Consider the following 11,638-nt stretch of genomic DNA (forward strand, 5'->3'; position numbering starts at 1 on the left):
CAGCCCACTTCTGGATCCTCTGGGGAGCATGCGGGGCGGGGGGGGGCTTCCATGCCCCCCTGGCTCAGTGATTGGCCACAGGAGGACCCCGGGTGCACCCCCCACCCCAGACCCAGGAGGCACCAGTTGCGGAGCCAGGGAGGCACAGGGGGCCCTGCAGCATGCTCCCCAGCAGACCCGGAAGTGGACCAGAAGTGCTTTTGATCCACTTCTGGGTCTGCTGCTGAGTGCGCTGGGGAGCCCCCTGCACTTCTGTGGGACACTTCATTCACTCCAGCAGCGCTGCATTCACAAGCCGCCCGCCACCTAGAGGTATCTAGAAAAAACATTTAAAGCTGTGTCTATGTACAAATTGCCAAATCTTTCCAAATCTCTCCGAATCAATTCGGAGGGTTCCGATTCGATTTGGAGAGATTAAAGGGTCCTCTGATTCAATTCTGATTCAGAGATTCAGCCACTGAATTGGGCTGAATCTCCATCAGATCGAATCAGGGACCGAAGATTTGCACAGCCCTAATAGATGTATTTATGTATATATATGTTTATATATACACACAGCACAAAGCAGTGCTGGGTAGAGATACCTCATGTGAGATCTGCATGTACTAACTACAGAAACCACAGAACTCTGCTAGGAATGTGCTAAATGACTTTTAGTATTAGTGCAATGTTAACATGTTACACATTGAGCATTACTGCTGAGAAATTCTGACATTAATTATCTTTGATACAAGATTCAAGAAACATCTAACAGGAAAAGGATATTGTAAACACAAAGTATGTTTTTTTTCTCACATTCAGACTCATTTCAATAATGATTAAGCATGTACCTAGAGACCAAGGATTTCACTTGGGGTGGCTTGTTTTGTTTCGCAAAGAATAAAGTAATATTTCAGAAAAGAGAAAATCTGGACTCAGTTTAGCAGGTAAGCAGTGTAAAACAGTTCCCTAGGATGTCAGGTGGTGCAATTGTTCACCGGGGAAAGGAGGGCCTTAAACAGATTTAGATGTTAAAGGTTAGAAATGAGTACTCTTAAGCAGTCAAGGAGTTTCACATCCTGAGCATCATGTTCTTGATATTCCCTGCTCTACCTGCCAGTTTTGATAGGGCTGCTTTGTAGTTCTTTGACTGCACTCCACAGTGAGATGATAGTGATCTTTTTCTTATTCTGCTGTGTGATACATACTGCTGTTATAAAAGGTCTCTATAGTAAGTGTAAGTCCTAGGAATAAAATGATTTTTTTCTTGAAGGTTCAGCTTCAAGAGAAGAGTTCCATGGGTATTTTTAAAACTCTTTTAAATGCCTTTCCTGAGGAGAGTAAAGAAAAGCAAGGGGGAAAAAAGCTTTGGCATTGCCTTTCCCAAAAGAAAGTGCATGAGAATAAAACCCACTTGTTAGTGAGATTGTTGAGGGAGAATAATATTATATTCTAGAGAACAGCTGGTATAAGCTATTGTAACTTGAAGCAGTACCAGTACAGTGACTTACATCCACTGACAATCTGTCACTTTCTTTCAGGGGTTTTTTTTTTAGAGTTCTTCAACTCACCTGGGAAACTGAACCCTTTGTGTGATACCCACAGAAAATGTTCATCTAAGTCAGTGAAAGGAAGCAAACTAAATAGATTTTCCCAAAATATATTATATCTAATCTATTTTGCCCTTAGAGAAAATACATAGTGCATAATCAGCATTTTATGAACTTGGTTGCTTATGTTACTATTCTCCTTATCTAATAGAAGATGCCAGTTTCCTTGTGAAATGTCTTTAGTAATTTCTGTAACAAATTCAAAGTCTTCTCGTACTTACTTATTCAGTGTTTAATTTGTGTGTTAATGTTGGACGCTATTGATTGATTTCTTACTTAAGAGAAGATAATTGTTCAGATAAATCTTCAGTAATCAATAGTAACTGATCAAACAAGCCTTTATTGAGTATCTCTTCCCAATTCATATTTGATGCTTTGCTCAAGCTGCTCAAGGTTAGAGGTATCTGTATAACTAAGTGAGAATTTTCTGATGGACTCAGCACCCACAGCCAAGGCCAAGTTTTCAAGAGAGATCAGCAGCCATGTCCACATCAAAATAAATGGCTTGAGTTTTCAGAAGAATACAATCATATTGGTTGCTGGTATTTTTGAAAATCTAGCCTGGTTCTTGATACTAAGCACATGAAAACCTGTCCCTAGGGCTGGAGATAGAACATAAACTGGTTTAAGTGATTGCAAACTAGTTTAAACCTGTACCAGAACACAAGTTCAGTGCACATAAACCACTTTCCAAATTGCCGAACTCAGACTGGCTAGGGACAGAAGTTACACATAAACCGGTTTAAGCGATCCGAAACTGTTTTAAACCTGTAACAGAAGAGAAGTTCAGTGCGCATAAATCCACAAATGTCATCTACCCTCAGAGCCTGGGGGGTAGAGAAGGGGCATGGCAACCACCCACAGGCAGCGGTGGTGTCAGCAGAAGGGGCATGGCAGCAGTGAGCAGGCACCTCCCTCAGGCAGCTGCGGCAGTGTTGGCAGTGGGCTGAGTGAGGAGCTCCTGCAGGCAGCTGCGGCGGTGATGGCGGTTGGGGGGGGGTGAGCACTGGCCAGCAACCAGCAACAACCCACAGACACTGCTAGCAGCAGCAGCAGTGGCCAGCAGTGAGCAGGAGGTGCCCACAGACACCACTTGCGGTGTCAGTGGCAATCTCAGGGGGTAAATGTTCACCCACATGCACTCCTTATGTGTTGCCAATGCATAAACCAATTGAAAAATGTCAGAAACTGGTTTAAGATAAACCTGGTTGAATGTAGTATCAGACTTAATTGATTTGGGTCAAACCAGTTTATGAAACTTGTGCCCCAGATCCCTTCCTGGTTCCAGTTAAATCACAGTCCCGCAGCATCCCAACTTGCTTTCTAGCCATAGGCTGGGCTGTGCTGCCTGCTCCAGAGAGCAGGGTTGGCCCCATCCCGCTACTCCCTAGCTGGAGCAGTGAGGAAGGAAGTGATGAGCAACCCTGCAAAGTCCTGCTGCTGTGATTTTGGAACGCAAATTCCAGAGACAATGAGAGAAGAAAGAAGAGGAAGCAAACACACATCCCATGCTGACTGTGCGCCAGAGAACTGTGTTCTAGCGCCCCCTGGCTTTTGACCTGAGCCACTGTAGGCATGTGGCTGCAATCCCTGAATCAAATGTCTGTTCACTTCTGCTTCAATTTAATTTCTGCAGATTAGACTAATTTGCAGAGACTGAATCAATTCAGCCTCGAGTTTTTTGACTGTCTGTACTTAGCCTCTATGATAAGCCTGGATGGATTTAGTATCCTTAATCCATTTAAATTAAACCAGTTTATGGAACTTCTGAACCAAATCCCCTCCTGATTCAACCTAACACACAGACCCCCAGCATCCCAGGATGCTTTTCAACTTTGAGCTGTGCTGTCTGCTCCAGTAGAGCAGGGCTGCCTTCTCCACCTCCTTCCCTCCCCACACCAGCTGTCACAGAACTGAGGCAGTAAAGCTTCTGCTCCATAGCCTGCACCTGTCAACCCAGCGGGATGGGGGTCAGGGGAACAGACCCTGCCATGGGGGAGGGACAGCATGTGTCATGGGGGCTTTTTGCCTCTCTACAGCCTGATGAGCTGGGCTGGGCTTGCCTCAGCCTTGCCTGCTCCCCAGCTACCTGTCTGTGAGAGGTGCGGGGTTGGGGGGGAAACACCCCCCCGCCCTTGCCCAGCACGGCGCCTCCCAGACTCTGGCTAGGAGGACCAATGCCAGGATGGGGGAGTGTGTTACCCGCCCCCCCCACCCCCATACCTCAGGCATAGGCAGCCTTATGTAGTGTTGCCATGAGGGGTGGTACATGTGAGCACCCCCAGGGTCCTGGCCTGGGCCAGTTCAGCTTCTGCCTGTATTGGCCACCTGAACACTGAACGCCAGTTCAGTTTGTTATCGGTTCAGTCTATGCAACTTAGAAAAACCTGCAAAGATTGAATTGATTCTGCCTCAGACTTTTGAACCTCTGTATTTAGCCCATTAGTACATATTTTGTTACAGGTAGTGGGTGTTTGAAAACATGTTCTCTGTATCTAGTTTTATAATAACCTAGATGTTTCTTTTGTATTTATTTATAACATATGAAAGAATTTATGTCAGTGCCATTGTGCACAAGCATCTTTATGCTCATATTGTATTTTTCTCTAAACTTGAGCCACACTACTTGGAATACAAGCTCACGGCTATTTTAAGTCTTGTGTAGAAGGAGAAAGCTTATTTCTTTGACTTCCATTGAAAATTTTTCCTATGTCATATTCCCCACGAACTCTAGAGGTAAACTCCTACTATACTGAGGCCACTAAAAAAAGAGGGAAAGATAAAAATTAGAAAGATGTTTGGAATATACATAAGTTGATTTATTCAAAATTACAAGTAATGTGTTGTGAATAGGAGCACTGGTGATTTAATAAACGACACCTTCACTTTCAGTGTTTATTGAATCAGGGTTTCATCCTGGTGTAAGTGTGGTGGTGGAGGTAACATCTTTTGTAGGTCCTGACTACTTCAGCATATTAGAAACAAACACTTTTTGTAATAGGAAAGTTGTATATATCTATAATAGGCCATATTTTTATGTTGATAATTCTGCCTATCTGAAGTTTTAGTTGATCACCACTCATGCTGATAAGATGAGAACTGGTTCTGTATTCTTTTAAACAGCTGCTGTAATCTACCTGAGAAAGATGTGTAGTTCAGCAGTGCATGTAGTAGGTATTTTATAATGACGTATGTCTGTATGTATATTTCTGTAATATTAAAAGTCCTTTGAGGTCCTTTTAGATGAAAGTTGCTATGCAAAGGCAAGGTGTTTTGGTTGTTGAAAGGGATAAATTGGTAGGCATAATTCATATAACAGCATCTGTAAAACATCAAAATGCCAGTGCTTTAAGCAGGACAGTTAAATTTCCTATTGTACTATCCGAGCAAGTTTAGATTTCACAGTTCAGTTTTGTCAGACAGATGCAGTGAGCAAATACATTATAGTGTCAGGAAGACCTATGTTAGTGGGTGAATACCATGGGAAGAAAAGTTGGGACAAGGTACCATCAAAAACATAATAATTAATGCTAAAACGTGTTATTTCTTACAATCCAGAATATATACTAAAATATATATGCATGTGTTCTTTTGCCTCCATTACAGGGTGCATATGAACTGTAAAACTGCCAAATTCAATAACGTGCATAGTATATGGCCTGAAAAGTACCACCAGTAAAATAAAGATCTCAGTGATCACGATCTCACCATACTGTAATATAGAAGCCAAGCCGCAACAAGCTAAACACTATGCGTAGATGTCAAAATGCTTACAAAATGCTTACCATAGAAAAAACAAATGATGCAGCAGGTACAATTAAAAGGAAGGCAGTGAGACTAATAATTTTTTTGCACATATGATGGAAGGTCTTGCATTGCTTTGAGGGGAAGAGATGTTTATACTCCTTTATGTCCACAGGAGGTTTTTGACAGTTGAATTAGACATTTCTTATCTGTACATTCAGAATGTGCTGAAGGCTTTGTTTAGAGGGTAAGCTGTTGCTTAAAATAGTGCCATTTCCTAGGGTGAAAGGAGCGAGAACTCCAATATTCAGAGTAGAAAGGTTCATTTCAGCAGTGCACACAAAAAACATTTCTGTGCAGTCTAAAATGACTATCTAACTTTAGCCTGATTAAAAGAATGCATATTTTAGCACCTGTGGCCGCTGTTAGAGGTACAGGAGTGTATTGGGAGGACATCTGATCTGATCCAGCATGGTAATGCTTACTCTTTTGTCCCACATTCTCCTCAACCCACGCCACTCACATTATTATGTTAATTTAAAGCATGCATATTTTGAAGCAACCTCTCACCGGTAAAAAGGTCCCTGAGTGTTTGGCGCCTCATAATTCTCTATGCTATTTATGTAAAAATGCTGTTTTATGATATACATGAGACCATTCTTCAAAAAATTTAAAAGAAAAAGATTTTTCCCGCTTTCTTTTATTCTTCTTGATAAATCATGAATTCCATAGGCTTCCAAGGTGTGGGCCTACAAAAGCTTACATGTCAGTGTGGCCCTTTTCCCAGGTCCTAAGGTTTCAAACACTCAGCTGCTGCCGAAGAATTTTGCCATGATAAGTGCTGTTCCACAAACTTCCTGAAGACTCTGCAGATGTGAAGGATTCTTTGTAGCTATACAAATGTGCTAGTAAGAAAATATACTGTAATTGGATTTGCTAGACTGCAGTACTGCTAGACATCATTTCTAGAAGAGAAAGGGGTATTTGATGCCCCCCACCCCCCTCAAGCTAGACATACCTTCAGGTGCTGTATGGATGAAGACATAATTTTCACTTCTACTTATTGAATGTTTAGGGAAAACTTGTACCCTATCCATCAACTAAGAGGCCACTCAGCCACTAAGTAGTGAAGATGCTGATCTCAGCAAGATACTCTTTTCAATCCATTGCTTACTGTAAATAGGATTCTGCCTAAAGTGAAATAGGAGTGTAAAGCACAGAAGGACTAGACTGCTGTGCTTTTGTATGACTTCACTTTCAAAGATAAAAATTATTGATCAAGCTACATGCTGGGGTGTAGCTTTCCATCTCAGTCCCCAAATTGCTTCTCAGATTAAGAGGCAATACAGAAAGCTTTATTTTCTGTATTCGGGGCCAGGAATACCCACACATATTAATTTACAAATTCTCCATTCTCCACAAATACAAACATATGTGTATTGATTTCTATGGTAGAAGACAAATTTTGCTGACCAAGGGGAAAAATCAAACCAGCAAGCCGAGTGAGCACAGATTATTACTGCCACTGGTAGTGGCATTCCATTTGGAAAAGCCACTGTTCTATTTTTGCAACAAAATGGTAATCTAATGGAGTTCCAACAGCTCTTGGGGAAGGGTGTTATTTTCATTTTTATTTCTTTTTTTTTTTAAGTTGATCTTTTTCACCCTGAAAAAATAATGAAATCTGTTTGGGTAAGTTTGTGCTTTGTCTTATTGTGCAAGATTTGGTTATCTTCTATGTATTTATTGTTATATTGTTTTATTTTATGGAACAAGTAGTTAGATTTCTGAGACTTTAGTAAGATCATTTCACTCTCACTTTCAGGACTACATTTACTTACCTCTGAGCTTCTAGCTTCTCTTCCATTTCCTGAAATATTCCAATAGCAATTGTCAATGGAACAGAAAGCTTATTTATTCCATATTCTTTAAGCACTTCACTTATTAACCTATATTATTCAGACCAGTTTATTAAGACTTAGATTTAGTGGGCTGAGTATAGGGAGGCTGTAGCTACTTCAGCTTGAGTAGGGCATGAGTCCTTCCTCCCTTGTTTGGGATCATGGAGGGTAGAGGGCAAACACTTTAGCTTTTTACCTTGAGCAGTTAGCTTCCCATTCTCTCCAGCAGTGGTACACTACCACATTCATCTTATTGGCTAGCAGACTGTAGAGGATGAATCAAGTCTTCACCAACATTTCTACACTTATTAACTCAGAGGAAGGAAAGGGGCTGCCTGGTACTTTATCATGTATCTGGATATGAGCTGCATAACATGGCCAGATTAGAGCGAGCCTCTATCTATTCCCAACATGAATTCAAAGTTTATGTGTACTCTTGTACTCCACTTTTATCAATAACTAACATTGTAAATTTACCTTCATATTCTAATTGGCTGATAAAACCTGTGCTGTATTTTAAATATGCAGTGGTAATCTGGGGTTGCCTTTTTGTTCTTTTGGAATTAACTTCTAATGTTTCTTCTTATTTCTTTAATTGTAACTGACATATAGCAGCATTTATCTGACTATATTGATGAAATTATGCCTCTCTCTCTATTTAATTATACTTTCTTGCAATTAAAAAAGATGAGGATGAGTTATTTACATGAAATAATCTTTCCAGTTTTGGAGCCTTTATTGATATTTACATGATTGCACACTGTACATTTGCACTTTTAATTATACACTTGGTAGCTCTATATGGAATGAAAAGGGCACTGGGGTTTAATATCTTTTAAACTGCCATAATTTCTGCTCAGAAATTACAGCGTATGCACATAGTTAAGGATAACTTTCCAGTAGAATAATGATTGCAGGTATAGTAAATTTCAAGCATAAAGGTAATTTTATCCTTTTACCTATTTCCATACTAAAAATACTAAAGTAACTTCAAGGAAATTAAACTTAATTTTATACACTGACTGAATCAGAGATGCATAAGCTTTCATGAACAAGAGTTCACTCCTTCTCTGATTCATTTAGTCTATAAGGTGCATATCTACTTCTGTTCTGCCTGACTTCAGACTAGCATAGCTAACTACCTCTTTGAATTTCATTTGTAACTGTAACACTTAAAACAATGGGCCTTGTGGTTTCTACAGTGCAGATCTGTGTGAATTTAGCAGATTTCTTTCAGTGTCTTCCATATTTGAAAATATTTAATATTAAAAAATGCAAACAGCATTTAATATTCAAGTATTTAATATTTTAAAGTGACATAGTTTACCTTGAATAAAAACTTAATCAGCTATGACCATCAGTATCATTAAAACTTCTTGGAATTTTTGCTTCTCAAAGATGGGGAGACTTGGATTAGAAAAATAAGAAATTCTGTAAACAGAACTATGATTCGCATTTCTGTTTTTAGAGAAATAACAGGTAACCTGGAGGAGAGATCTAAAATAGATTATGTTGGCTCTTCTTGTAAGAGGTGATGTGAATGTACAGACTGCACCTGTTCCAACTTTCTACTGTTAATACCTCTACTGACTTCTATGGAATTTCTCATTTTATCTGGTGTAGCTTAAGTCAGAATAGGACCCCTTTCCCCTCTGTTCAAGTAGAGCTGGGTCATCAAACAGAGATAACAGATAGGATGACAGACTTTTCATGTGGAAGGCTATCAAGCTTCTTCTTGACAATCCCATCAGGGATTAGGTTTGCCACAACATAAAATGAAAAGAAGATGTGGCCTTAAAAGGCCTGGCTGGAAAGAAGGATTTTTTCCTGTGAGCAAAGGTCAATTTGGGAATATGGAGTTAGTTGCAGGAAGGGAAGATTTCAAAGTAATTCTTATAGTACCCTATTGGTTTCATCCCTGTGCCAATGATAGGACTTCCATCTTCTTCCCTCTGTACTTGCTATATCCAAATTCTAGAAAGAAACATTTGACTTGGGTATTTTTTCTGCTGTTTAAATTGAATGTTCAAATGCTTCTAATCTTTGTTATTCTGAACAGTTTGGGCTAATACTTCTGTGATTTGCAGCAGCTTTCATAAAAATATGCATGATTATGAATCATACTCTAAACACATTGGCTAAGTACAGACAACAAAAAAAAACAAGGCGGAATCAATATAAGTTGTGTGGTTTTCTGTAAGTGGCATAGATTGGTAGCAAACAAAACACACATTTGCCCTTGGGAGGAGGGCCATAGGGGAAGCAAATCTTAGACTGGGTTCTGCCACTTTTAAACCAGTCTACATGTGCCCATCTTCTGTTCTATTATGGGTAGAGACTGGTGTCTGATCACTTATACTGGTAAAAGTGTAATGTCTGTAATGTCTACATCAAAAGTGACTGAAACAGTCTTGAGGGGTGAACTTGCACAAGGCAGAACACTTTCAATTCCTATTAACTGAGTAGGAATTGAAGGTGTTCAGCACTTCTTACAATTGGGCCTTTAATATATTTTGATTTATGTTACCCGATTCACAGGTAATTTGTCAGGCAGCTCCTTTGAGACAAATTTATGGCATGTATATGTCACCTCCATTGCAACAGAAAGTACTTGCTTCTTTTTTGCATGGACCAATGACCAAATACAAGGCAATGTATCTTACTTAAAGTGGTCCTAAACAAGTACGTCTCAGGCATACTTACTTACATGTAACCAAGGCTGCTCTAAGGCAGATACGTTGCATCATGTCTGGAAATTGGTGCTTTTAGAGTATTAATGAGAAGGCAGGTTGTGCTTCACAGTAGGCACTGCACAGAGAAAGTGTAGACATGCTCTTAGTCTTGTTTGTACTCTATTAGAATCAATCATACTCAGATCCCTTGGACCAGTGGGGGGCAACCTTTTTGGCAGGTGTGCCACAGATAGAGCTTCACACTCTTCCCGAGTGCTACTGCAGTCCCTTTCCCTTACCCTCTCTGCTGCTCAGCTTCATGCTTCCTGTCCTGTGCTCCCTGCCAGATGTGATGCTCTGCTCCCTACCCTATTTGCCCATGCGCTGCCTGTCCCCTTCTCAATCTAGTGCATGCCACACACAGAAATTGTGCATACCAGCTGTGGTACTTGAGCCACAGGTTGGCCACCTCTGCCTTAGGTTTACTTACAACTCTTCTGCTGAAGGAATCTAAGAGGGTGTAACATAAGTGCTAACCAGCGAAAATATGATGAAGCTACAGTTTCTTGTACAGTTTAACTCAAGGGTAGGCAAAATACGGCCCACAGGCCAAATCTGGCCTGCCAGATGATTTTATTTGGCCTGAGGGGCTCCTCTAAAATTTAGAAAATTATTACCTGCTGTGGCTGCCTGTCTAAGAGCTGACAGCTTGCCAGCAGTAGCAGGAGCTGGTGTGAGCAGGACCCAGCAGTGGCAGCTTGGGTACCTGCCCAGTTACCTGCCTGGCCCTGCCTCACTTCCAGCCCCTCCACCCCCTGTCCCCAACCAGAAGCTTCTGCCTAGCACAGGCTTCTGGCCTGGAAAACATGGGGCCTCCCTCCCTCCATCCAAGAGTGGAAACTCAGATAAAAACGGGTAGGGGGAGAGGATCGCCAGTGCAGCTGGAACTAGCCCAACCTGGCTGGGATCACAGGACACAGTAGTAGCCAGCCTGGGCTGGCTGGTCCTCTGCAATTCCTGGCGGGCTCCTGATATGCCATGCAGTCCCAGCCAAGCAGCTGGGAACTGCATGGTGCCAGCCAGGCCAGGCTGACTCCAGCACCACGTAGTTCCCAGCTGCATGGCTGGGACTGCATGGCACAGCAGGACCCAGCTGGGAAACATGGGGGCCAGGCTGGCACCTGCTGTGTTTTGTGGGCCCGGCCATGCAGCTGGGAACTGTGTGCTGCTGGAGCGGTGGGCAGGTAGAGAAGCGGCAGCTAGGAAGGTAGGGAAGTGGCAGGGGAAGGCCACCAATGGCAGGATGGTGGGGAAGTGGCAGTGATTGGGTGGGCAGGAGCACAGAGCCAGGGCCAACTGGGGCCCAGGTTGGGGAGGCAGGAACACGGCACCCAGGCTGGCAGGGGGTCTATGGAGCCAGGCCTGCTCTGCCCCTCTCCTTGCCAGTGGCGGAGTCCTGGGGCTCACTGGGACTGCAAACTGCCAGGGGTCTCCACCTGCCATGAGCCATGAGGACCCCAAGGACTTGCTGGCTTCTGCTGCCACTGGTGGAAGCTGCGTGGCCATTTGTCTGGTTTTATAGAGGACAGTTGGGTTTTCCAGTCCTCTGTGCTCTATTGATATGAAACCTGATGCCTTTATGTCCTCTATTTTTCACTGCTCAGCCCCCACCCCGCCACCACCTTGGCCACCTGCGGGAGCTCCCTGCTTGACCCAACCCTGCCACCAACAC

This window comes from Alligator sinensis, unplaced genomic scaffold, assembly GCF_000455745.1.
Source record: "Alligator sinensis unplaced genomic scaffold, ASM45574v1 scaffold1217_1, whole genome shotgun sequence".
Classification (NCBI taxonomy): Eukaryota; Metazoa; Chordata; order Crocodylia; family Alligatoridae; genus Alligator; species Alligator sinensis.